The 24,185-nt window shown below is 44.3% G+C and overlaps 1 pseudogene; it reads left to right on the plus strand.

The window, feature by feature from the left end:
- Positions 1-3,620: 3,620 nt before the first annotated feature.
- Positions 3,621-24,185, plus strand: part of LOC146805757 (large ribosomal subunit protein eL32 pseudogene) — an 84,484-nt pseudogene continuing 63,919 nt past the window's right edge.

A 24,185-nucleotide genomic window follows, 5' to 3' on the forward strand; every position in this document is an offset into this window, starting at 1 on the left:
CTAAGCGAAATTCCTCTGTGCCCGAGACGAAAGGGAGTCACCCGGCCGACCTTCTCTGAAGGAGATAGTAACCTTATATGGGAAGATGGTATGAGCTCATTTAGGAGCTCTAGGGCTAACTGGTGTTTTTCCACTTACAATGCTTTGTATGCTGAGTCTGTTATGTATATAAGTGTGATCTTGTCAAGGGGCCAACAGTCTTCCTCGGCGCACCTGATGGGTGAGGTTCGATGAGGCTCCTCTATGTAGAGTTCTGTTGTGGCCAATAAACGTTTGAACCTTCTACGTTGCCAACTGCTTATTATTGACTTGATATTGCGGGCCACTGGTAAGTGTGGCCCTTGGGATTACTATTTAGATTACTTCAGTTGGCGACCACGAAGGGACCCCGTGATAGGGTCTTTCCTTCCCCGTATTCGGGTGAGAGGATTGGGGGCGTCTTGGCCGGTTTGGCGGAGGGGAGTTCGAGTCCGCTCCGTGCTTCTGACCGGGGTACCCTCTGCTGCTAGTGGCCCTTCACCGGGGTCCTGTGGGCTTAACCCAGGAGCTGACCGTGTTGATTGTAGGAAGTTGGCAGCGGAGAACGGACATTCGTACCTGGGTGCACCCGGTGAGTAATTTGTTTGTTTGAAGCATGCACTGTTGAGCGGGGCATTTGTTGGAAGCACGTGCTGTCAAAGCGGTGCATTTGGAACAGTTAACTGTATTTGATTTGAGGGGGTCCTGAGTACCCTAGGAGAATTATGGAGGTCTTGCAGGGTGGTCCGGTAGGGACTGACTGTAGAGACTCCGCGGATCTTTTTGTGATATTTTGAGATACTGATCAGATGCCTAGTTGGTACCTGTGAGTAATACACGGCCGGATTGCACTCGGAAACGCCTGTGGCTGTAACTGAGTAGCCATGAGACATATCTGAAGTACGGCTTGCACAACATCGGAACAGTCTCAGCGGTGAACCAGGAAGGCCATGGGATGGTCCGTAGTCCAGTTCGTGGTTACCCCTGTCTGACGGCCTCTTGCCAGTCTGTTGGAAGACGGCCTGTTGTGATTCTGTTGATCCTTTTGAATAATTCTCCACGAACGGGAGTCGACGGGCTCGGTTCGTTTGTTTGGATGCATCAAGTTTGTATAGGTTGAACTGCAGAGAATAATGTCGACATATATGTTAACTGTGATATAAAGTGTGTTATATGTTATCTGTGTCTGTTCACTAACCAACATGTCGTGTTTCAGTAAACTGAATTGTTTTGGTTGTTGTTGCCGGACTAGTGACTCTCGTTTGGCTGAGAGTCAGCCCGCTCCTCCAGAGGGCAGCCCTAGCCATTTCATGTATGTGAAGCATGGAATTGCCCCCATATTGTTTAACACCTTGTGGCATAAGTATACCAAAGGTAATGACGAGTTGCAGTGGCCAAAGACTGGTTCATTTGATGAAAAGAAAATTGCCTTTCTACAAGAACAACTATTTTCTAGACGCAGTAGGCAATCTATGTTTGATGCCTTAAACGCCTGGCAGAAAGAAGCCAAACAAAGACGGATGAGGGGGGAGAAGCTAGCGAGAGCTAAGGCTGGGCAGACCATAACTCAGAAGGCTGTAGCCTATGACAGAGCTAGGGTAGAGAAAGGAATCGATTGTATGAATCGGGACTTTAGACTAAAGGTTGATAAAAGTTATGTGGCTCGTCCTAATGCAGAGGATGAAATAGAAGACTTGCTGGACATGCGGCCACCGCCTCCTTATGTCCCGCAACGGTTACATCCGGAGGTATCGGCAGCTATTGTATCGGCTGGGACAGAGACAGTCGCCCCTACGCCGGTTGTAGACGCTTCTCCAGCAACTCCGGTTGCATCGGCGCCTCAGCCTCCCTCCCTCGCGCCTGTCACTGATCGTTCTCGGTTGTCTTCCTCTGTTTCGGAAATTATGGCCTTATTGCCCAATTTATTGTCAGCCACGACAGCTGGGGCTCCCCAGTTGTTGCCAGGGGTCATGCATTCTCCCTCTGCCTTGATCTCCTCTTCTGCGAGTGCAACTCCTTTTGCAGCTGTTTCACCTCCAGTACATCCGTCCGGTCCGTTAGATGGCAGAAAGCTGTTCACTCGATCAGCTTTAGGAACAGAGGAAAAGGGGGCCATTGCAGTACAGGCGTCCCAGTGGATGCGGCAATCTATTTATACTCTGTCTGACATATGGAACACCATGCAAGAACCAGTGATGCAACAGCACGCGTTAGCCCATATGGCTGACCGCCTCATCTCATTGTGGGAGCAAGCTTATAAAGGGGAAAAGGCTCCGACTATACTATATGATATTCATACCCAGGCATATAAATCTCAGCTAAGCCCAGAAGCGGTATATGGGAATGTGAAAACTCTGGTTAGTTACAGAATGCGCTTACACGCTGCTAGTCCTGAAGGGGTACAGTAGTTCCCAATGCGTGAGGTGCACCCCATTTACCACCCAGTAGTAACTGAGATAGTAGGCGCACAGGGAGCGGTTACCCGCCCAAGAGCAGACTCTCGTTTTCAGGAGCAATGGGTATACACCCCATGGAAACGTAGTGAGGTCCTTTCATTGAAAACTCAGTTACCAGACCCCAGGAAGAATCCTACAGCATACTATAAGGAACTCACTGAAGCCGCCTCCTCGGCGGTGATGACACTGGCTGATATTGAACTATTTTTTGCTCTATTAGTGCCTGTGGACATATGGCGGCAGGTACATGACCAGGACCACGTGACGGAGTTTGGGGGAACATGGGAGCAATTGAGAGACTGGGATAGGGATCGTAAGCCAGGAGATAAGCCCAGAACGGAAATATTGACTTTGCCGGAGAAAATAATAACTTACATGCATTCCCTAATCCCTCCCAGGAAAGTAGATTGGGACAAACTGATGGCGTGCAAACAGAAGAAGGATGAGAATATGTCTGATTTTTTTACGAGGTTCGAAGGGGTTTTTATTGACTTTAGCGGGCAAGATCTGTCTAAGGAGGGTGGCATACGCTTGTTTGTTAATAGGTTTGTAACTAACCTATTACCCGAGATATCATCCCGACTTCAGGCTGCGGAGAGTACCTGGACTACATCAACCCCTTCGACTATCCTAAGTATGGCTCAATACTATGAGCATCGGGAGAACGAGAGTAAGGAAAAAACGGAAAAGAGATGGAAGGAGCTGAAGACTCGGGTCCTGTTACAGCAAGTTGAAAGAGGTCGAGGTAGGGGTCGAGGAATGCAGAGCTTCGCCCCGCGAGGAGCGGGGTCCGGACAGGGTGGAGGACGAACAGATTTAGGAATAAATCAGTGTGCATTCTGTAAGTAGGAGGGGCACTGACGCGCTCAGTGTCCGTTGTTGCAGGCGCAGAACGGCGTTCCGAGGGGCCAAGGGAGAGGTCGTGCTGGTGGTTATCGAGGTGGACGTACAAGACAGGAAGGTGTCGGGCAAGGTGAGAATAGTCAGAATTATTTTGACAATGGTCAGGGGAAACAGTATTACAATGAAGGATGTGTGAGTAACGACTCGGCTGGCTATTGTGAGGCATAGGAGAGCCGAGGACAGAGTGGGGGACGTGTGTCAATTCTGATAGATCAGAACGGACCTTACGTACATGCTCGTTTGATGGATACATCAGGTAAGTTTCTAGTTGACACAGGGGCTATGAATAGTTCTATTTCACATGCCCTTGTCCCTGGGGCAGCTCTGTCTGGCCAGAATAATGTGTCTGTAGGTTTCTCTGGAACTCCAGTGGTAAGCCCCATCTCCCAACCTCTTTCTCTTACTTTGGGGCCGATTTCAATTGATTCACCCTTCCTTCTGACTTCACAGTGTGGTGAGAATCTCTTGGGGATGGATATACTGAAGAGACTGTATGCCCGCATCTATTGCACTCCAGACGGTGTTTATTTGACGATGAAGAAACCCCTCCCTCCTTCGGCACAATGTTTCTCCAAAACGGACACTCTGCCCCCTGAGCTTGCACAGATTCCCCAGAGTCTTTGGGCTATCGGAGATACTGACATGGGTTTGTTGAACATATCACCCATTTCGATCACCTTGAAACAAAATGCCCGGTTACCCAGAGTCCTGCAGTATAAGATTGCTCCTGCTGGGGAACGGGCATTACTGTCCATCGTTCATGATTTGATCCGCACTGGGGTGGTGGAAGAGACGGCTTCTAACACGTGGAACAGCCCTATTCTTCCTATTCTTAAACGAGCCCCGATAGATCAAAGCCCTGATTATGCTGACACCTATCGTTTTGTGATTGACCTGCGTGAAATCAACAATCAATTGTGGTACCCCAATATCCCGTGGTGCCTGACATCACTACTATCTTGACGATGATCCCCCCGGCTGCCAGATTTTTCTCTGTCATTGATTTGAAAAATGCTTTCTTTAGCATTCCCATTCATCAAGATAGCCGCTATATTTTCGGCTTCTCATTAGGAGGCCGCAGCTTCAGATTTTGTCGCGCCCCCCAGGGCTATACAGAAAGCCCGAGTATTTACAGCCAAGCGCTCAAAACATTACTGGATACGTTTAACCTTGCCACCCGGTAACGTTCTGGTGCAATACGTGGATGATCTCCTTGTGGCCTCGGATACCGAGCAGGGTTGCCGAGCAGCGACGACTGCGTTGTTACAGCACTTGGCAGACCACGGTAACAAAGTCTCGTTGTCAAAATTTCAATATTGTCGACCCGAGGTGACCTATCTTGGTCATCTCCTGTCGAAGGAGGGAAGACGACTGACTCCTGATCGTATCATAACCATATCTAACATGCCTGTACCTTGCACGCAACGTGATATCCGCGCTCTGCTTGGCATAACTTCTTACTGTCGCCAATGCATCCCTAACTATTCCCTATTAACTAAACCTTTCTTGCATTTAACGACTAAAGATGTGCATGAGCCTTTACCTTGGACAGCTGAATGTCAGAATGCTTTTGTTTCTTTGAAATCTGCTCTTTGCTCTGCTCCCGTGCTTGGCACCCCTGATTACCGGAAGCCTTTTGTACTCTATGTGCATGAGGTGGACGGTTGCTCGCTTTCAGTGTTAACGCAAGGATTTGGTGGTAAGCAAAGACCTTGTGCATACTTTTCGGCGGTATTGGATAATGTCGCCAGGGCACTTCCCAGTTGTCTGAGAGCCACGGCTGCGGTTGCTGTGGCGATCCGACAATCGGAAGGGCTCATCCTGAATACGGACCTGACAGTGATGGTGCCCCACGCTGTGGACGTATTATTGAACAGGACGCAGATGCAACACTTAACTAGTGCGCGTCTTACAGGGTACGAATTGACCCTGTTTGCACCACATATCACTATCAAAAGATGTGTCACCTTGAATCCTGCTACGTTACTACCTCTCCCTTTGGAAGACCATAGTCAAGATATACATGATTGCATCTTCCGGACAGAAGAAGAAACAAATTGGCGGATAGATTTAACAGACATTCCTTTATCTGACCCTCAAGGGGAATTGTATGTCGATGGCTCATGTTTTAGGTTACCCAACGGCACCACGACCGCTGCTTATGCCTTCACCACATTGCAAACAGTAGTTGAGACGGCCAAGGTACCTTATCGATCGGCCCAGGCTGCTGAGTTAGTTGCACTACTAAGGGCTTGTGAATTGGGTGAAGGGTTAAGGATAAATGTCTACACCGATAGCCAGTATGCTTTTGGTGTAGCACATAGCTTTGGGAGATTGTGGGCTGAGAGAGGTTTCCTTACATCCCATGGTCAGAAAATAAAGAATGGACAGCTGGTTTTGAGGTTGTTAGCCGCCCTGACCTTGCCCCAAGCCATAGCTGTCGTTAAATGTAGTGCCCATAAAGCAGTAGTTGATGATGTAGGTAAGGGAAACTCCTTTGCGGACAGAATCGCTAAAGAAACTGCCCAATCCAATACCACCTCCATGTTTGTAACAAGTCTGCATAAAGGGATGATAGAAACAGAGACATTCAATAACACTATAGACAGTGTGAGAGAATTGCAATTAGAAGCAACCCCTGAAGAACTAAAGTACTGGCAAGAACAGATAGGGAAGCTAGATGACAATGGATGTTGGATTGATCTATCAGAAAGATGTAGATGGCTGCTGCCGAATGCATTTGTGAATGCTGTCGTGTTCATGGCACACGGTCCCGCACGCGTGGGGATTCAGGGTTTTGCGCAATACTAGATCCTGTGTGGTATAATACCAACATCCATAGGACTGCAAAGCAACTAGTCCAGAATTGCATGATTTGTCTACAGCATAATACAGGAGGGAGTATCCCTGTTCTGACTGGTAGCTTTGCGCCCCCCACCCCACCTTTCGAGGTATTACAAATGGATTTTATTCAGTTTGAGCGGGTTAACAATCTCAAATATGTCTTGGTAGTGGTTTGCACGTTCAGCAAGTGTGTGGAGGCGTACCCTACCAATGAGAATACTGCCCTAGCCACCGCGAAGGCCCTAATAAAGGAATTCTTTCCCCGCTATGGGTTACCACGGGTGATCTGGTGTGACAATGGGAAACATTTCAATGCTGACCTTGTTGAACATGTTTGCAAGGGCCTCTCAATATAGCAGAAGTTCCATGCTGCCCGTCATCCCCAATCAGCGGGGTTGGTGGAAAAATATAATGGCATCTTAAAACTAAAATTAGCTAAGCTGCAGGAAACAACGGGACTAAAATGGCCTGACCTCTTACCCCTGGCCTTACTGTCTGTAAGAACTACTCCCCACTCACGGAGCGGGATATCACCGTATGAGGTAATATTTGGTAGACCCGCTAATGTATGGGGCGTACCGCGACCAAAATCTTTTAGGGATATTGAATATCCTATGTTGGCGTATTACCTTTATGCATTAACTAAAGATCTCTGTTGCATTCATCAACAGATATCAGCAGTACTGCAGCCTCTGCCGGAGGGTCCTGGACACAGCCTGGAGCCTGGACATTGGGTCTTGGTTCGGAACTACCAACGGAAATCGAGTCTAGATCCACGCTGGACCAAGCCCTTTCAAGTGCTCCTGGCTACAAGGACGGTGGTAAAAGTTGAAGGGAAGCGGCATTGGATCCACGTCTCACACCTAAAAAGAGCTCCACTTCCCTTGCCAGATGATCAGCAGGACCAAGATGAGGCGTTAAGGCACGGAAGTGATAAACCCACCGAAAAGTCACCCTCCCCAGAAGCCCAAGGAGAAACGGATGGGCGAGTGGAGGGTGTCGTGAGTTCGGCGACATCTGTGACAGGTAATTTGATGCCTGGAAATGCAATATGTGACAGAGAAAGTCACACACCCAGTCCTTTACCTGACCCCACTGTGCCTGTTCTTTTCATTAATCCTGAAATACCGGGTCGTGTTCGCTACAACCTGCGGCCCCGACAGAAAGCAAAGATCCCAGGTTCAGTCTAGAGAATGAGGATGAAGGTCTGAGTAAAACCCTGGGAAAAGGTAAAAACACTGGACTGAACTAGTTGAGAGCTCTGAACTTTTGATAACGCTCTGTTCAGAAAGAAGATAGAGAAACTGATCAGTTGGTAGGGGCCCAGGTAGAGTTTCTTTCCAGCAAGAGTTGTGTCAAGTGCAACTCCAACGCGAAAAGTTTTTGTGCACTTATTCCTTTTTGTGTTGTATGGAACAATAGGAGTCTGCCTGTGAGGCTCAAATACGGACACAGGAAAGAAGCACCCTCTGGCAGGTTGGACTGCTTGTAGAACCCCCCCTTTTTCCCGAGGTTATATCTGGACTTTTAGTGAGAATGTACCCTTTTGCCCGTTTTGTCCCTGAAGAGGAGCATCCCATAGTGCACTGCCCTTTGTATTCACATCTGCCAATGTTTTCGACTTGGAGTTTGCGTGTCAAGATTGTTTTTCTTACCATAATAGTTGTTGCATTAATGTTATGTTTAGGAATATTCATCTATCTAGAATTCCGTCATCCTGTACACACTCTGATAGCTACCACCCTCGCTCCTGGGGAGCACCACATTCAGACTTTCGCGCCACATAAAGAGAGGCATCGTCAGACATATGTGAATAATACTTTTATTGAAATGTTACATCAAACTCATAGGTCAACGAATGTCACGAATTGCTGGGTATGTGGCCTCCTTCCTTCTGTAATGTACAAGCATGATCTATTCATTTCAATGCCTTTGTCATATTTAGGCAGTTGTGAAGCTTGGTTTAAATTATTGTCAATGATGTATTAACATTATACTGTGGACGAACACCGATTCTCCGAGAAGGATTACGAACTAATCCTGGCCTATATAGAAAAGCATCAGGGATTCACCCCAAATGCTGGGGGTACGGATGGTACCCTGGATCCTACCGCCTGCATGAATGTGTATACGGAACAGGAAAATGACACCTGGTTGAGGGACGAAGTGTTAGATTTTGTGTCCTTAAATTTTACCGAATATTTCAGATATTTCCAGGAAAGAAATGTATCGAATGATAGGATCATTCCGGTCCCTGTGCTGAACACCTCGTCCTCCTTTTGCATACATGGTACTGGCCATCTATCTGTCGGAGTTAGTAAATGTAACTATACCTATAGCTTACAAACCTCTAGTAGCCCGCCTACACTCACTCCTTCGAATGTATATTTTGTGTGCGGAGAAAATGCTTATACCTGGCTCCCCAGAGGGTGGTCAGGTAAATGTTACTTATCCTTCCTATACTCTCCTGTTTATATAGCACCTTCGGACTATCACAGGTCCCACTCGTTAAATAGACGGAGTTTAGACTCAGGAAACCCTGATAAAGATGCTAACGATCAGACTGATACCCCCGCCCAACATTTTGTTGATATCATAAAAGGAGTCCTGCCTATGTGGGGACCCATTTTGACCAGTAAAGAAGTTAGAAAATTGTCTAGGGTAGTAGAGGGAGTGGTGAACACCACTGCTGGGATATTAACTAATATCACAGTTGAGCTTCAAGCGACCAGACTCGTGACGCTCCAAAACCGTCTTGTTTTGGACGTTATCCTAGCTCATCGCGGAGGAGCTTGCTGAGTGATCGGCAGCTCCTGCTGTGTGTATATACCTGACTCCGCCCCCTCAGTTCATTTGGCCATTCAGAAGTTGCATCGATTAGCATCTGAAATCCATACGGAGACAGGTACCTGGTCCCTTTCGGGGTGGTTCTGGGGTCTCCTTACCACCTGGGGTTGGAAAATATTCATGGTCCTCCTAGGAATAGGGGTTTCCTTTTTACTTGTTGCATTTGCATCCAATGTGGGCCCGCCTGCTGCTCCTATTGTGCTGCCCAAGTTCGTCTTGCTCTCCCTAAGCCTGAATCAAACTCCGCTAGGGTGAGCGCTCAGCTAGCGCAGAAAGAAATACATGACATAATGCAGATAGACGAGGGTATTTTCGAAGAATAGCTTGATGGATAGCTACATTATGCTAAAAAGGGCCGTTCTGTGGGATTCGAGTCAATATGTGAAGTTAGCATAATGTATCTTGGGCTGTATCTCTACTCTATATGCATCGAGAACTGCCTTATAAAGTAACCCATTTGGGGCCTCATGTAGGTAGCGAAATACCGGTCGGTAACGGCCGAAATTCGGTAAATATGCCGTTACCGACCGGTATACAGACAAGTGAGATGTAGGAGTCCAAAAACCACTGTTCGGTAAATATGAGGCGGTAAAAACCGATTCATAGTTACCGAATACATAATTAACGAATCGGTAAATATGAAGTGGTAAATATGAAGTGGTAAAAATCAAAATGACATGTAGGAGCACTCGGTAATTAAGAAATCCAAGAAAATCGGTAAATAAGAGTCGGTAATTAACACGGATTGAAAGCAGGTGGTAACCAACAACAGTGCAGCTGAGCAATCCCAAAATGCAACAGCGTGGACACCCTGGCTGCTATTGACGTCATTGCAAGGCGCCTACGTCTACAGGCAGCAGGACTGAGGGTTTGTCGACGGAAGGAACGCATCCACAGACAGCGCATCACACTATTCCAGCTGACTGATGCAGAGATACATGAGAGGCACAGGCTACACCCCGAAACCATCATGGACTCAATCAGGGACCCGCACCCACTCCTGGACCAGCCAATAAGAAGGGCGCACGCCATACCCCCACATGTGCAGGTGCTCTGCAGCCCACATCTGCTGGCATCCGGCATTTCTCAGGTGGTGACAGCTGCGGTGGGTGGTGTATCCCAGAGTTGCCTGTCCCGTTCCTTCAGGAATTTCTACCACCATTATATTGGCAGCATTGATGGGACACACATCCCACTCTGTCCACCAGCTGACACAGAGCACATCTACAGGATCAGGAAGTCCACCCACTCCATCAATGTGCATACCGAATGGAATGATATATGTATAGATTACGCAGTGGATATGCTAAATGGACCTGCACATCGTATAGTTCAAGCCGTAATGCAATCAATTGTTATTAGCAGTGGTGTTGCGTGCTAGCACGACGCCACATACTCATCCACCAAGAGTAATATTCATCTCAAAGAATATTAAATTCCCAAGATGTTAAACATATACAAAAAAGGCAATGCTGCACACCCCAAACGTAACCTTCACCCCTTGAGACAGTCTGTTTTCTGGGTGTAGTCCAAATATGTTAAGTGTTCATACGTAAAACACAATAGATATCCGATCTTGATGTAACAGGATATGTTATGTTTATTCTTTCATAATCATATGAGTATCCAGTTTTCACAACGCAGCCGACGCGCGTTTCGCCCAACGGGCTTTCTCAAGGCTGCATACAAATAAGAAAAAAGAAAAAACAACGTATCTAATTTTCTGTATTTACAGAGACATACACAATATTTTTTCAGCTGTGTTATGCCGTACAATCTAATGTGAAACAGATCCATAAATAATCATCAAATTTAAAGGGAAAGAGTTCCCCAAGGGATAGAGAGTGATCCCCTTCCTTGTGAGATTAGTAGAGAGATAGATCCCGATAGGCTCCCCAAGTGGATAGAACATCGAAGTCCAAAAAACCACTGAATCACTAAATGTTACAGTCATAAATTATCAGAATACGTAATTCATCTTACACCGAGGAAGATAGTGCGTGTTAATGGATGTGCCCGTGTTAAATGTCAATATCCGAACAGTCATTGGTGCTTATGTGCTCCAAGTCACATGAAATAAGGTGATGACATCTCACCTTGTACGTTTCACTATTATTGTTCCTATTAGGTGTATGGGAAATTCCCCAACTTATACCTGAAAAGTAGAATTGTAATGTACTATAACCACTGACAATATAACTCAAATGGTAATCGTCAACACATCTATTGTAACAGTCTATATTGCTTACCTAGTTCCCACCAAAAGATCCAGTAAATCGTGACCCAAGTAAAGCACTGTCAATGTTTCATCGTAATTGAGGTCAGTCACATGTAGTCCAGGACCAGGATCCGTCCCCTCTGGATTCAAAGTGCAATGAAAAAGATTTTTTTATTACTATTATGTAGTGTCAGGGTCATCATTTAGTGATGACCACTTAAATACTATGTGCATGAGCAATTAGAGAACTGAAAATGCTTACTGTCATCTAATAATGGTCGTGATTTCATATACGTTACTAACTGTCAATGTTTTACCGCACCTGTTGTATGCTGGGTAACTACATATCAAACCGACAGTTATGTAACTATTTCATTCCCCAAAATAAATCAGCTTATGCATTGAAGTCCAAATGCACATGACAGTGTATGCATGTTCATTACAGCGCGCTTCGTATCACTTCAAATGTTTACGTGACACTGTTTGTAACGCGAGCGGGAATATATTAGTGTTCCTGACACCGCGCCTCGTATCACTTCAAATATTAACGTGGCACTACCCATATCGCACTCACCTCCTTCACGTTATAGATTCTCCCGTATGTCCCTGGGCGTTTGTCAACCAAATGCTTCCCGCCATTGCACTGTTTAAATACAAGTTATCGACACAAAAAACGGACTAACACCTAAAGCGACCAGGTTCAAAATAAGCAAACTGGCCGCCATATTGCAACAATATCGCAGTGTATGTAATATATCTAAAATTCGTCCTCTCGTTTAACGTCTCAGATTCCTTCAATATGTTATTGATTGTGAATTTCTGTTCATATATTATATATTCAAGAAGAGACCCGACATCATCACCATAGTGTCATTCAAAAAGGCGAGAGAGCAGAGTGTAACATAATAGGTAGCTAAAGTCAGAAATAGAAAGGACAGGTAGCAGCAGGTCAAATGAGATAGGAATCCTGGCGCCACAGCATGTCACAGAAAATATTTTGTTTTAAAAGTCCGTTTACAACATGATTGTAGTTGGCTATAATATTACACATATTCCATTGTGATAGTAATGATAGGTGTCGGTAGATGGTATACCGACCTTTGAACTTATAATTATCATTTATAGTACATAACACATAGATCTACAGAAATTCAAAAAGTTCCTTATCGATGTTGATCCCATGTTCAACTGCTCTGAGGGAAACAATCCATTTACATTCTTTTTGTCTGAGCATGCTGATCCTGTTGCCACCTCTCTGGTGTGGCAGTACTACCTCAAGACCATGGAAAGTTATTCTGATCAATTCAGTGTGGTTATGTGTGGTATTAAAATGTAAGGCTAACGGGTATTGCAAATTATTATTTCTAATGGCTCTTAGGTGTTCCTGTATCCGTTCCTTTAATGGTCGAATGGTGCTACCAACATAAATTTTTCCACAAATGCAAATAATACAATAAATAACGAATTTCGTGTTGCAATTAATGAAATCGTTAACTAGGTGTATTCTATCAGAATTGTATTTGAATGACGTGGTTTTATTCAGCGCAAAAGGGCAAACATTACAGGTACCGCATTTAAAAAACCCTTTCGGTTTTGCTGGTAACCATGTCCTTTCACGCGTTTTTGGAATAAAGCTGGGGCACAGGGATTGTCTCAAAGTGTTACCCCTAGCAAAGGTAATATTGGGCCTTGGTCCCACCGCCTCCATGATTTTCTCATCATCTGTTAATAGATGCCAGTGTTTTCTAAGAATTTTAAAGATTTCTCCACTCGCATTAGTGTATGGTGTGATAAACCTGATCATTTTTGTGCTGTCTGACCTTCTGTTTCTTTTCATGCGGCCCTTCAGCATATCCGTTCTAGTCATACTGTTTACAGCTTTGCGTGCCTTTCGGATATCATATGTCTTATATCCTCTGGCCCTAAAACGTTGTTCTACTGTGTTGAGTTCGTTATCCAATATTTGTGTATCACTGCAATTTCTTTTTGTACGGATCATCTCCCCCAAAGGAATTGCTCTAATCTGTGAGGGTGGGTGTGCGCTGGTGGCATGCAGAACTGCATTGCATGCCGTATCTTTTCTGTATGGTCGTGATAACAGTTTATCCTTTGCCACTACAATTGTAATATCAAGAAAATTAATTTGTGTAGTGCTCTCTGTTTTTGTAAACCTTAAGTTGAAGGAATTAGTATTGAGATACTGGAAAAATTCTTCAAGCATTGTTTTTGTGCCTGACCAAAACATCAGTATATCGTCTATATACCGACCTAGAAAAAGGATATTTTCCGTTAGTGTATTGGGACACTTCTTCCAAATATGATGCAGTTCAAAATATCCCATATAGAGATTGGCAAATGAGGGCGAAAATTTCGCCCCCATCGCCCCCATCGCCACCCCTCTAATTTGACGGTACCAAGTGTCATTGTGCATGAAAATGTTATTTTTTAACACCAGTTCTATCAATTCGAGTATCATGACAGTGTGTTCTAGGAATTGTATGGACCTAGATTCTAGAAAATATTGTGCTGCCAGGAGACCCATGGATAACGAACTCAACACAGTAGAACAACGTTTTAGGGCCAGAGGATATAAGACATATGATATCCGAAAGGCACGCAAAGCTGTAAACAGTATGACTAGAACGGATATGCTGAAGGGCCGCATGAAAAGAAACAGAAGGTCAGACAGCACAAAAATGATCAGGTTTATCACACCATACACTAATGCGAGTGGAGAAATCTTTAAAATTCTTAGAAAACACTGGCATCTATTAACAGATGATGAGAAAATCATGGAGGCGGTGGGACCAAGGCCCAATATTACCTTTGCTAGGGGTAACACTTTGAGACAATCCCTGTGCCCCAGCTTTATTCCAAAAACGCGTGAAAGGACATGGTTACCAGCAAAACCGAAAGGGTTTTTTAAATGCGGTACCTGTAATGTTTGCCCTTTTGCGCTGAATAAAACCACGTCATTCAAATACAATTCTGATAGAATACACCTAGTTAACGATTTCATTAATTGCAACACGAAATTCGTTATTTATTGTATTATTTGCATTTGTGGAAAAATTTATGTTGGTAGCACCATTCGACCATTAAAGGAACGGATACAGGAACACCTAAGAGCCATTAGAAATAATAATTTGCAATACCCGTTAGCCTTACATTTTAATACCACACATAACCACACTGAATTGATCAGAATAACTTTCCATGGTCTTGAGGTAGTACTGCCACACCAGAGAGGTGGCAACAGGATCAGCATGCTCAGACAAAAAGAATGTAAATGGATTGTTTCCCTCAGAGCAGTTGAACATGGGATCAACATCGATAAGGAACTTTTTGAATTTCTGTAGATCTATGTGTTATGTACTATAAATGATAATTATAAGTTCAAAGGTCGGTATACCATCTACCGACACCTATCATTACTATCACAATGGAATATGTGTAATATTATAGCCAACTACAATCATGTTGTAAACGGACTTTTAAAACAAAATATTTTCTGTGACATGCTGTGGCGCCAGGATTCCTATCTCATTTGACCTGCTGCTACCTGTCCTTTCTATTTCTGACTTTAGCTACCTATTATGTTACACTCTGCTCTCTCGCCTTTTTGAATGACACTATGGTGATGATGTCGGGTCTCTTCTTGAATATATAATATATGAACAGAAATTCACAATCAATAACATATTGAAGGAATCTGAGACGTTAAACGAGAGGACGAATTTTAGATATATTACATACACTGCGATATTGTTGCAATATGGCGGCCAGTTTGCTTATTTTGAACCTGGTCGCTTTAGGTGTTAGTCCGTTTTTTGTGTCGATAACTTGTATTTAAACAGTGCAATGGCGGGAAGCATTTGGTTGACAAACGCCCAGGGACATACGGGAGAATCTATAACGTGAAGGAGGTGAGTGCGATATGGGTAGTGCCACGGTAATATTTGAAGTGATACGAGGCGCGGTGTCAGGAACACTAATATATTCCCGCTCGCGTTACAAACAGTGTCACGTAAACATTTGAAGTGATACGAAGCGCGCTGTAATGAACATGCATACACTGTCATGTGCATTTGGACTTCAATGCATAAGCTGATTTATTTTGGGGAATGAAATAGTTACATAACTGTCGGTTTGATATGTAGTTACCCAGCATACAACAGGTGCGGTAAAACATTGACAGTTAGTAACGTATATGAAATCACGACCATTATTAGATGACAGTAAGCATTTTCAGTTCTCTAATTGCTCATGCACATAGTATTTAAGTGGTCATCACTAAATGATGACCCTGACACTACATAATAGTAATAAAAAAATCTTTTTCATTGCACTTTGAATCCAGAGGGGACGGATCCTGGTCCTGGACTACATGTGACTGACCTCAATTACGATGAAACATTGACAGTGCTTTACTTGGGTCACGATTTACTGGATCTTTTGGTGGGAACTAGGTAAGCAATATAGACTGTTACAATAGATGTGTTGACGATTACCATTTGAGTTATATTGTCAGTGGTTATAGTACATTACAATTCTACTTTTCAGGTATAAGTTGGGGAATTTCCCATACACCTAATAGGAACAATAATAGTGAAACGTACAAGGTGAGATGTCATCACCTTATTTCATATGACTTGGAGCACATAAGCACCAATGACTGTTCGGATATTGACATTTAACACGGGCACATCCATTAACACGCACTATCTTCCTCGGTGTAAGATGAATTACGTATTCTGATAATTTATGACTGTAACATTTAGTGATTCAGTGGTTTTTTGGACTTCGATGTTCTATCCACTTGGGGAGCCTATCGGGATCTATCTCTCTACTAATCTCACAAGGAAGGGGATCACTCTCTATCCCTTGGGGAACTCTTTCCCTTTAAATTTGATGATTATTTATGGATCTGTTTCACATTAGATTGTACGGCATAACACAGCTGAAAAAATATTGTGTATGTCTCTGTAAATACAGAAAATTAGATACGTTGTTTTTTCTTTTTTCTTATTTGTATGCAGCCTTGAGAAAGCCCGTTGGGCGAAACGCGCGTCGGCTGCGTTGTGAAAACTGGATACTCATATGATTATGAAAGAATAAACATAACATATCCTGTTACATCAAGATCGGATATCTATTGTGTTTTACGTATGAACACTTAACATATTTGGACTACACCCAGAAAACAGACTGTCTCAAGGGGTGAAGGTTACGTTTGGGGTGTGCAGCATTGCCTTTTTTGTAACCGAATGGAATGATGTTGTGAATGGTCCCGTGGGTGGCAGAACCAAAAGGTGCGCGTATGCTAATTACAACGAGGTCTGCAAGTTGTCGCACAGTGAGGCGGCTTCCAGACTGAGAGCTATTGCCCAAGCAAACATGGTGAAGGCCTAAGCCGTTATAGATATTAGCTCTAGCACTCTCACTTCTAGGATTCATACATGAGACAATAGGCACATGCAAGTACACGGCGCATGCAATGTACAAGCCCCGATTTTGGCGTGCGTCCTACGAGGTATCCCAGTGCCTGTGATTACACCTTCTTTCACTGTGCTTGCAAACGGTATTCATTTAATTATGATTAATGAAGTTTGCTGCGGGATGTGAGTGGTAATCCCGTACATAACTGTCTCGCATGAAGTTGTCTGCTGCTATACTGTTCTTTTTCCACCCCCGCATGGGCGCCGGGATGTTTCCTTCTGGCCTTCGATTCCAACCTTGAAGGCAGAGTCCAACAAGTTGAGCAGAATAGAGCGCCATTGTCCCACAAAGAGGTGCCTTTGACTTCCTCTCGTGAAATATTTGTCCTTGACGTTGCTACTTTGCGCACTGAGGAACAGGCGCCTCTGAATACTGACCTCCCCCTGCATTTCGGCTCTTTGATCCAAAGTTTTATCAATGCCTCGTCCACGACCGGCCTGGCTCAATTTTTTTGAACATGTGGGGCTCGGGTCTCGTGACCTCTTTCCAAACTATTTGTGGTGTAATTCCGGCATTTGTTCATTCACTGTGCTCGAGCATCTTTGGAGGTGTTCCGCTGCTTCTGGCGCTGGTGGCAGGTGTGCTGCTTTTACTTTTCATACTACGGAATGGCTGCTCCTTCTGTGCCACACGAGCACCTGTCCCGTCTGCATCTTCTTCGTGATAGGATGCTTGACTACTATGGTACTTTGCCATTGGCGACTTTAAGCCTGGCATATGGATTATCCTTCAGGTATTCCTACTTCACCTGCGTGCAACCTGTATTTCACTGCCTGGATTGTCCCTTTGAATGGCCTCTGGATTTGTGCTTGACCAACATGGTGTCTCCGGTGCCGGATTTCGATCGACTGATGCGGCCCTTAGTGGCTCACGAGTTGTCCTGTTCTGGTGTCCGGATCATGGCGTGTGGAGCGGCGCATGGTATCCTGGGTAATTGGGACATCTCAGCGGCAGCCTACGACTTCTTGTCCATGAGCTATTTGGAGGAACATTCCGGGTGCCCTCTGATTGTGCTGGAGGCTCCATTGGTTGGAGAACACGTATGTTCCTTTTCTTTACTCAATTGGATGGCTGAGACTTTTAGTGGCCCTGACAACGATTGCTTGTTGGAAGCCGTGGCCACATATGCTGCCTATACATTCATGGATTAACTGGATTGTCGTCCATTGCGCCTGTGCTACTGGACAGCACCCTGGCGCAACATTTATTTCTTTTATTTCTCGTGTTTCTCTTCCTGATGGTATGCTTGAGTATTTTACTATACTTGCATTGTGTTTTTTGGAATTGTATGCTGCAATGAATTGGACTGTAGGACTTTGGCGCTGCATTGGTTACGCCCTGTTCTGCTCTGACGAAACTGAACTCTGCGCTCTCTCTTTTCTTGCCTATTACATATTGCTTCGCTGAAGGGGGCGTGTAGTGAGTTCTCCCTGAATACGTACATGCATTGTTCAGTTGGCATTACCACGTTGAATGTTATGTAGCCATATTTGTGTCTTTGCACACGACACTGCGTTTACATGTTCTTTCTTGAATAAACTGCTGACTCGAGACTTCCTTCAGACGAGTGCATTCTGTTGTTCCCATCCCAAGCTCTGCGCAGCGACCTTGGTCTGTACATGCTGTGACACACAGTCTGGACTGTTACACAATGCATGTTTTCCACTATCGGTTGTTCGACCCACGATTTAGCCATGGCACACGCGCAGCTGCACATACCTGACAGTTGGTGCTTTTCATGTCTCAGACATCATGTTAATTATTCAGACCGAAGACGAGCCTTCCTGCGAGGAGACTCCTGATGCTCCTGTGATGTGATTTCACTAAGCTGATCTTTGTGGTATGGGGTCCCCTATTCAAGCCTGAGAGACCTTCTGTAATGACATGATTGTGATATTGGCTACTTAGTTAAGGGAAGGTGGTAGTATCCTCGGTATTTTCCGATTCGCTAAATTCCACCTCGGTATTTACCGATTCGGTGGATACCACCTCGGTATTCACCGAATCGGTGGATACCACCTCGGTATTTACCGAATCGGTGAATTCCGATTCGTATTTACCGACTGTTACCGAATCGGTAACTGTTACCGAATTTTTACCTACATATAACTTACCGGTTCTAATTTACCGATTCGGTACGGCTCGGTATTTATGAACCGGTAAAATTTATTTACCTACATGAGGCCCCTGGTCTCTGTGTCCTGCATGATAGAAAGGGCCAAAAAGCAATACTGTGGCCATCTTGGATCATGACCAGTCGTGCCTCAGATCACGTGTCTCTCTCTGAACACCGTCTGTATGATTTAGCTCGTACCAGCCTAGAGACAGGGTGAATTGTATTTACGGCCGAGGCCCAAGGTCACATCTGCAGTAGGGAGTACTAAGCGAAATTCCTCTGTGCCCGAGACGAAAGGGAGTCACCCGGCCGACCTTCTCTGAAAGAGATAGTAACCTTATATGGGCAGATGGTATGAGCTCATTTAGGAGCTCTAGGGCTAACTGGTGTTTTTCCACTTACAATGCTTTGGATGCTGAGTCTGTTATGAATATAAGTGTGATCTTGTCAAGGGGCCAACAGTCTTCCTCGGCGCACCTTATGGGTGAGGTACGATGAGGCTCCTCTATGTAGAGTTCTGTTGTGGCCAATAAACGTTTGAACCTTCTACGTTGCCAACTGCTTATTATTGACTTGATATTGCGGGCCACTGGTAAGTGTGACCCTTGGTATTACTATTTAGATTACTTCACACCAAAGGCGTATTGACTGTCAGTGTACACGTTCACTCTCTTACCTTTTGACAACATACATGCTCTCGTTAAAGCTATCAATTCTGCTGCTTGAGCTGAATTGTGTCTGATACATGCGGTTTCCACAACTGTGAGTAAAGTAATAACAGCATAGGCTGAAACTGTATCTCCATTAGGAAGCTTAAAACAAGAACCATCCACCCATAGAATTCCATCCGGATTTTCTAGCGGCGTATCTTTCAGATCAATTCTTCCTTTTGTCTCTTCCTCAGTACGGAGAAAACAATCATGTTGTTCTTGATCATCTTTGTCTACTGGAAGAGGCAACAAAGTAGCTGGATTTAAAGTATTACATCGTTTGATGTGCACGTGACTAGCCAAAAGCGTCAACTCATTTCCAGACAAACGAGCACTCGTAAGATGCTGCGTTTTTGTTCGGTTTAATAAGGTATCCACTGCATGCGGCACCATAACAATAAGTGTGTTATCTAACACTATTCCAGCAGACTGTCGAATAGAAATCGCTGCTGCTGCTGTTGCTTTGAGACAACTAGGCAACGCTTTAGCTACTGGATCTAACGTAGCCAAAAAATATGCACATGGCCGCTGTTTGTCTCCAAATCGCTACGTTAAAACTGACAACGCACACCCTTCTCTTTCATAAACGTAGAGCGTGAAAGGCTTCCTGTAATCGGGAGTACCCAATGCAGGAGCAGAACACAGCGCAGTACGCAAGTCAGTGAAACTCTTCTGACATTCGTTAGTCCATGGAAGGGGCTGTGGTGTATCTTTCAAAGTGAGTGCCAACAAAGGCTTGGCCAACAGAGAGAAGTTAGGGATCCACTGCCTACAATAACAAGTAATGCCCAGAAATGCACGTACCTCCCTTTGTGTGGATGGCACAGACATTTGCGCAATCGCCTGAATTCGTTCTGGGGTTAATCGTCGTCCCTCCTTTGATAGGAGATGACCCAAATAGGTAACCTCTCGACGAACATATTGTAGTTTTGAAGGTGAAACCTTATGATTCAGATCAAACAGATGGCGTAACAATGCAACAGTCACATCTTTGCAAATATCTTCTGAATCAGCAGCAATCAACAAGTCATCCATGTATTGGATAAGAGCAGCACCAGACGGCAAATGAAAAGCATCAAGATGACATTTTAAAGCTTGACTGTAAATAGAGGGACTTTCACGATAGACCTGAGGTGCGCGCTTAAACCGGAAGCTTCGGCCTCCAAGAGAGAAACCAAAAATATCCCTACTCTCTTCAGCAATGGGAATACTAAAGAAGGCATTCTTTAGATCGATAACAGAAAACCAAGTCGCTGTGGAAGGTATCATCGTCAACAAAGCAGTGATATCTGGAACTACGGGAAATTGTGGTGCAACAATTTTGTTTACCTCCCGAAGATCAATTACGAAAACATATACAGGAGGCTGAGAAGGATCAGTGCGTTTAAGAACAGGAAGAATAGGACTATTGCATATGTTACCTCTCGTTTCCTCAACCACACCCTTCTGAATCAAATCATGAATGATTTCCAAAAGCGCTTTTTCACCTTCAGTAGAAATTCTATACTGCGGAATCGTGGCAATTCAACATTAGGCTTAAGAGTGACAACATAAGGTGGAATCTCAAGACAACCCACATCGTTCCGACCCGTGGCCCAAAGTGTCGACGGTAAACAAAGCAATTCAGGTGGAAACTGATCTTTGGACAAATACATTGGAGAAATCAGTTTCTGTCCTAAAGTAAGATGTACACCAGAAGGAGAACAATATATAGTAGCATGCATTCTTTTCAATAAGTCCAAACCCAACAGATTTTCACCACAACCATTCGTCAAAAGAAGCGATGCTTCCAGATCATAAGGGCCAATTGAAATAGGCAAAGGGCAGGAAACCGGATTGCGAACAGGGGCACCAGAAAATCCTACAGAAACATTTGTTAAGCCAGACAAAGGTGCCCCAGGGAGTTTGGAATGAATGATAGAACTTCTCATCGCACCAGTATCTAGGAGAAATGGCTCTGAAACACCCATTGTAGTGACATTAACATAGGGTCCATTCTGATCTACTGGAATCAACACTACTCCCTTACTTTGTCCATGGCTGTCCTAGTTAGTATGAAGACTTTCATTCTCGCCTTCTACATAACAATCCTCATTGTAATACTGTGTAGTCCTAACATTCTGCTGATCAAAATAATTCACGGAATTAGAAAGAGGAAGGGAACGTTGTTCTTGAGTCGACATACCTCGACCTCTGTTTGCTGACTGGAGTCCAGCACGACCTCGTGGAGCAGATAATGCTCCATTGCGCTGCAATAAAACCGGACAACTACTTTTAAAATGACCTTCTTCTCTACAATAGGCACATTGATTAGGTCCTAACAAAGGTCGCGGAATATATGGCTCAGGTTTTTGATACAACCTCTGAAACTGCGGAGGCTGTTGAACTGAGGCTGAACATAGCGAGGAGGATAAGCTTGATGCAAGAGAACATTTGTTTTCAGTTCTTTCGTCTTTTTCTCTTGCTTTTCTCTTTCTTCTTTATCTCTATTTTCATAATATTGTGCAGTAGCTAATATCTGGGCAGAGGAAGAAACAGCCCATGAACTTTCAGAATCTTTCAATTTGTGTGACAACTCAGGAAGCAAATTAAATACAAATGTATCCACAAATAATCGCTGACCACCCTCTGTAGCCATATCTTGACCACTGTGATCAATAAATGTCTCTTCAAAACGAGTAAAGAAATCAGAGACACTCTCATCTTTCTTTTGTTTGCATGCTGCTAATTCATCCCAGTTAACTCTCAAGGCAGGCATCATCGTTTTCATTAATGTAATAATCCTTCCAGGGAGTTCTGAAACTAAAGCATCAGGTTTAGCACCACCCACTTGAGCTGCATCCGCGGCAATTATAGCAGCCCAATTACCACCTAATTCTTGAGCATGATCCTCTCTACGAATATTAGCCCATAATGCTTGTGGAACTACATTTCCCATCAACATATCAATATCAGCTAGATTCATGATGCAAGCATCAACCGTCTGTGATAATTCTTTATAATAACCTGTAGGATTCTTACGAGGATCCGGTAGAGTCTGCTTAAGAGCTAAAACTTCAGATCGTTTTCATGGAACATGTACCCATATACGTTGAAAATGAGCAGGAATAGCTGGAATATTACCTTGAGCCGCAACTTCCTCCTTCCAAGCTGGAGGAACCTCTCTCATGGGATAATTTTTCAGTGTCAGTCTAACCGACGGATTGGAATCAAGGAAAGTCTGAGAGGACAACAAGGATCTGTAGGAAATAAGTGTCCTTACAGCTTTCTCAACCTTAGAACCCACCACAAGTCCTTTATCGAAATCAGTCTGAACATCTAACAGATCTTGTGGAATCGGACTCAAATTCACATCCTCCCATTCTTTAATGAGAGTATCGCACATTACATTAAAAACATATCTTTGCGTAGGCGCATTCCATTGTGAGAAAGTAGACATAATATCAGGTACACTATACTGAGGACCCCTCTTGATCCATTTACGTACGAGAGAGTCCAACCTTTCTCGTTCTTCAGAATCTGGGAACTGACTACGAGATTGTCTTCGAGCGAAAGCCGGAGACACATTTAAAGCTTCAAAGAAAGGAGATAGAATACCAGTGACGGTGTCTGTAAGACGCTTACGCACAGACGGAGAATTGGACATAAGAATAGGGGACAAGGTATTAGGCGAACTAGTGGAAGGAGAACCGGTAATTACAGGAGGAGCAGAAGGCAAAGGAGATCGAAGATCATGAGATGAGGGCAAAGAAGTTGAAGTTAAAGGCAAAACTGGTAGAGGTGGAGATACTAAAAGGGGCAAAGGCGGAAGAGCTGGCTGCTGAACAGGCTGTAACAACTGGGGTGCATTAGTACCTTGTGCATAGGGCAGAGGCAACCTCAATAAATGGGACATTAGGGGATCTTCTTCTTAATCTTTCTTATTTATTTATTTGTTTATTTGAAAGTTTTATATAGCGCGGACAAGACTCTTGCGAATATCAGAGCGCTTTACAAGCAAGAGGGAGGCAAAGTACAATATACATAGACAACAGACAGTTAGACAAAATCACAATGAATAGATATAGAGTTCAAGTGAATTTAGCCATGAGAATAGCTTTCACTTCTTTTTTGAAGGAAGAGGTGGAGGGGTTCATTCTTGTTTCACTGGGCAAAGCGTTCCATATCTTCGGAGCCATACCTGAGAAGGTACGGTTATAGGTTTTTTTCTTGGCAAAACGTTGAGGTTGAAGGAGAAGAGTTTTGGCACTCCTAGAGGCTCTGTTGCCCGCAGAGAGAACTAGTTTCTGTGCAAGGTATTGTGGAGTTTTGTGGTAGAGGGCCTTGTGTGTCATGCAGGCAATTTTTAGGTGAATTCTGGCTTCAAATGGAAGCCAGTCGATGGCTCTCAAGTCAGGTGAGATGTGAGCGTTTCTTTTAGAGCCTGTGATGAGTCTCGTATCTGCATTGATCGTGGCTCTTAATGGTGCTGTTGAGGATCTTGGGAGGCCGCATAGCGTAACTGCTCCATACTCTACTCGGGGGATTACTAGGGCTTGAACTGCTTGTTTGAAATCATGTGCAGGCAGAAAGGG

The sequence above is a fragment of the Triturus cristatus genome, chromosome 8 (genome assembly GCF_964204655.1).
Source record: "Triturus cristatus chromosome 8, aTriCri1.1, whole genome shotgun sequence".
Classification (NCBI taxonomy): domain Eukaryota; kingdom Metazoa; phylum Chordata; class Amphibia; order Caudata; family Salamandridae; genus Triturus; species Triturus cristatus.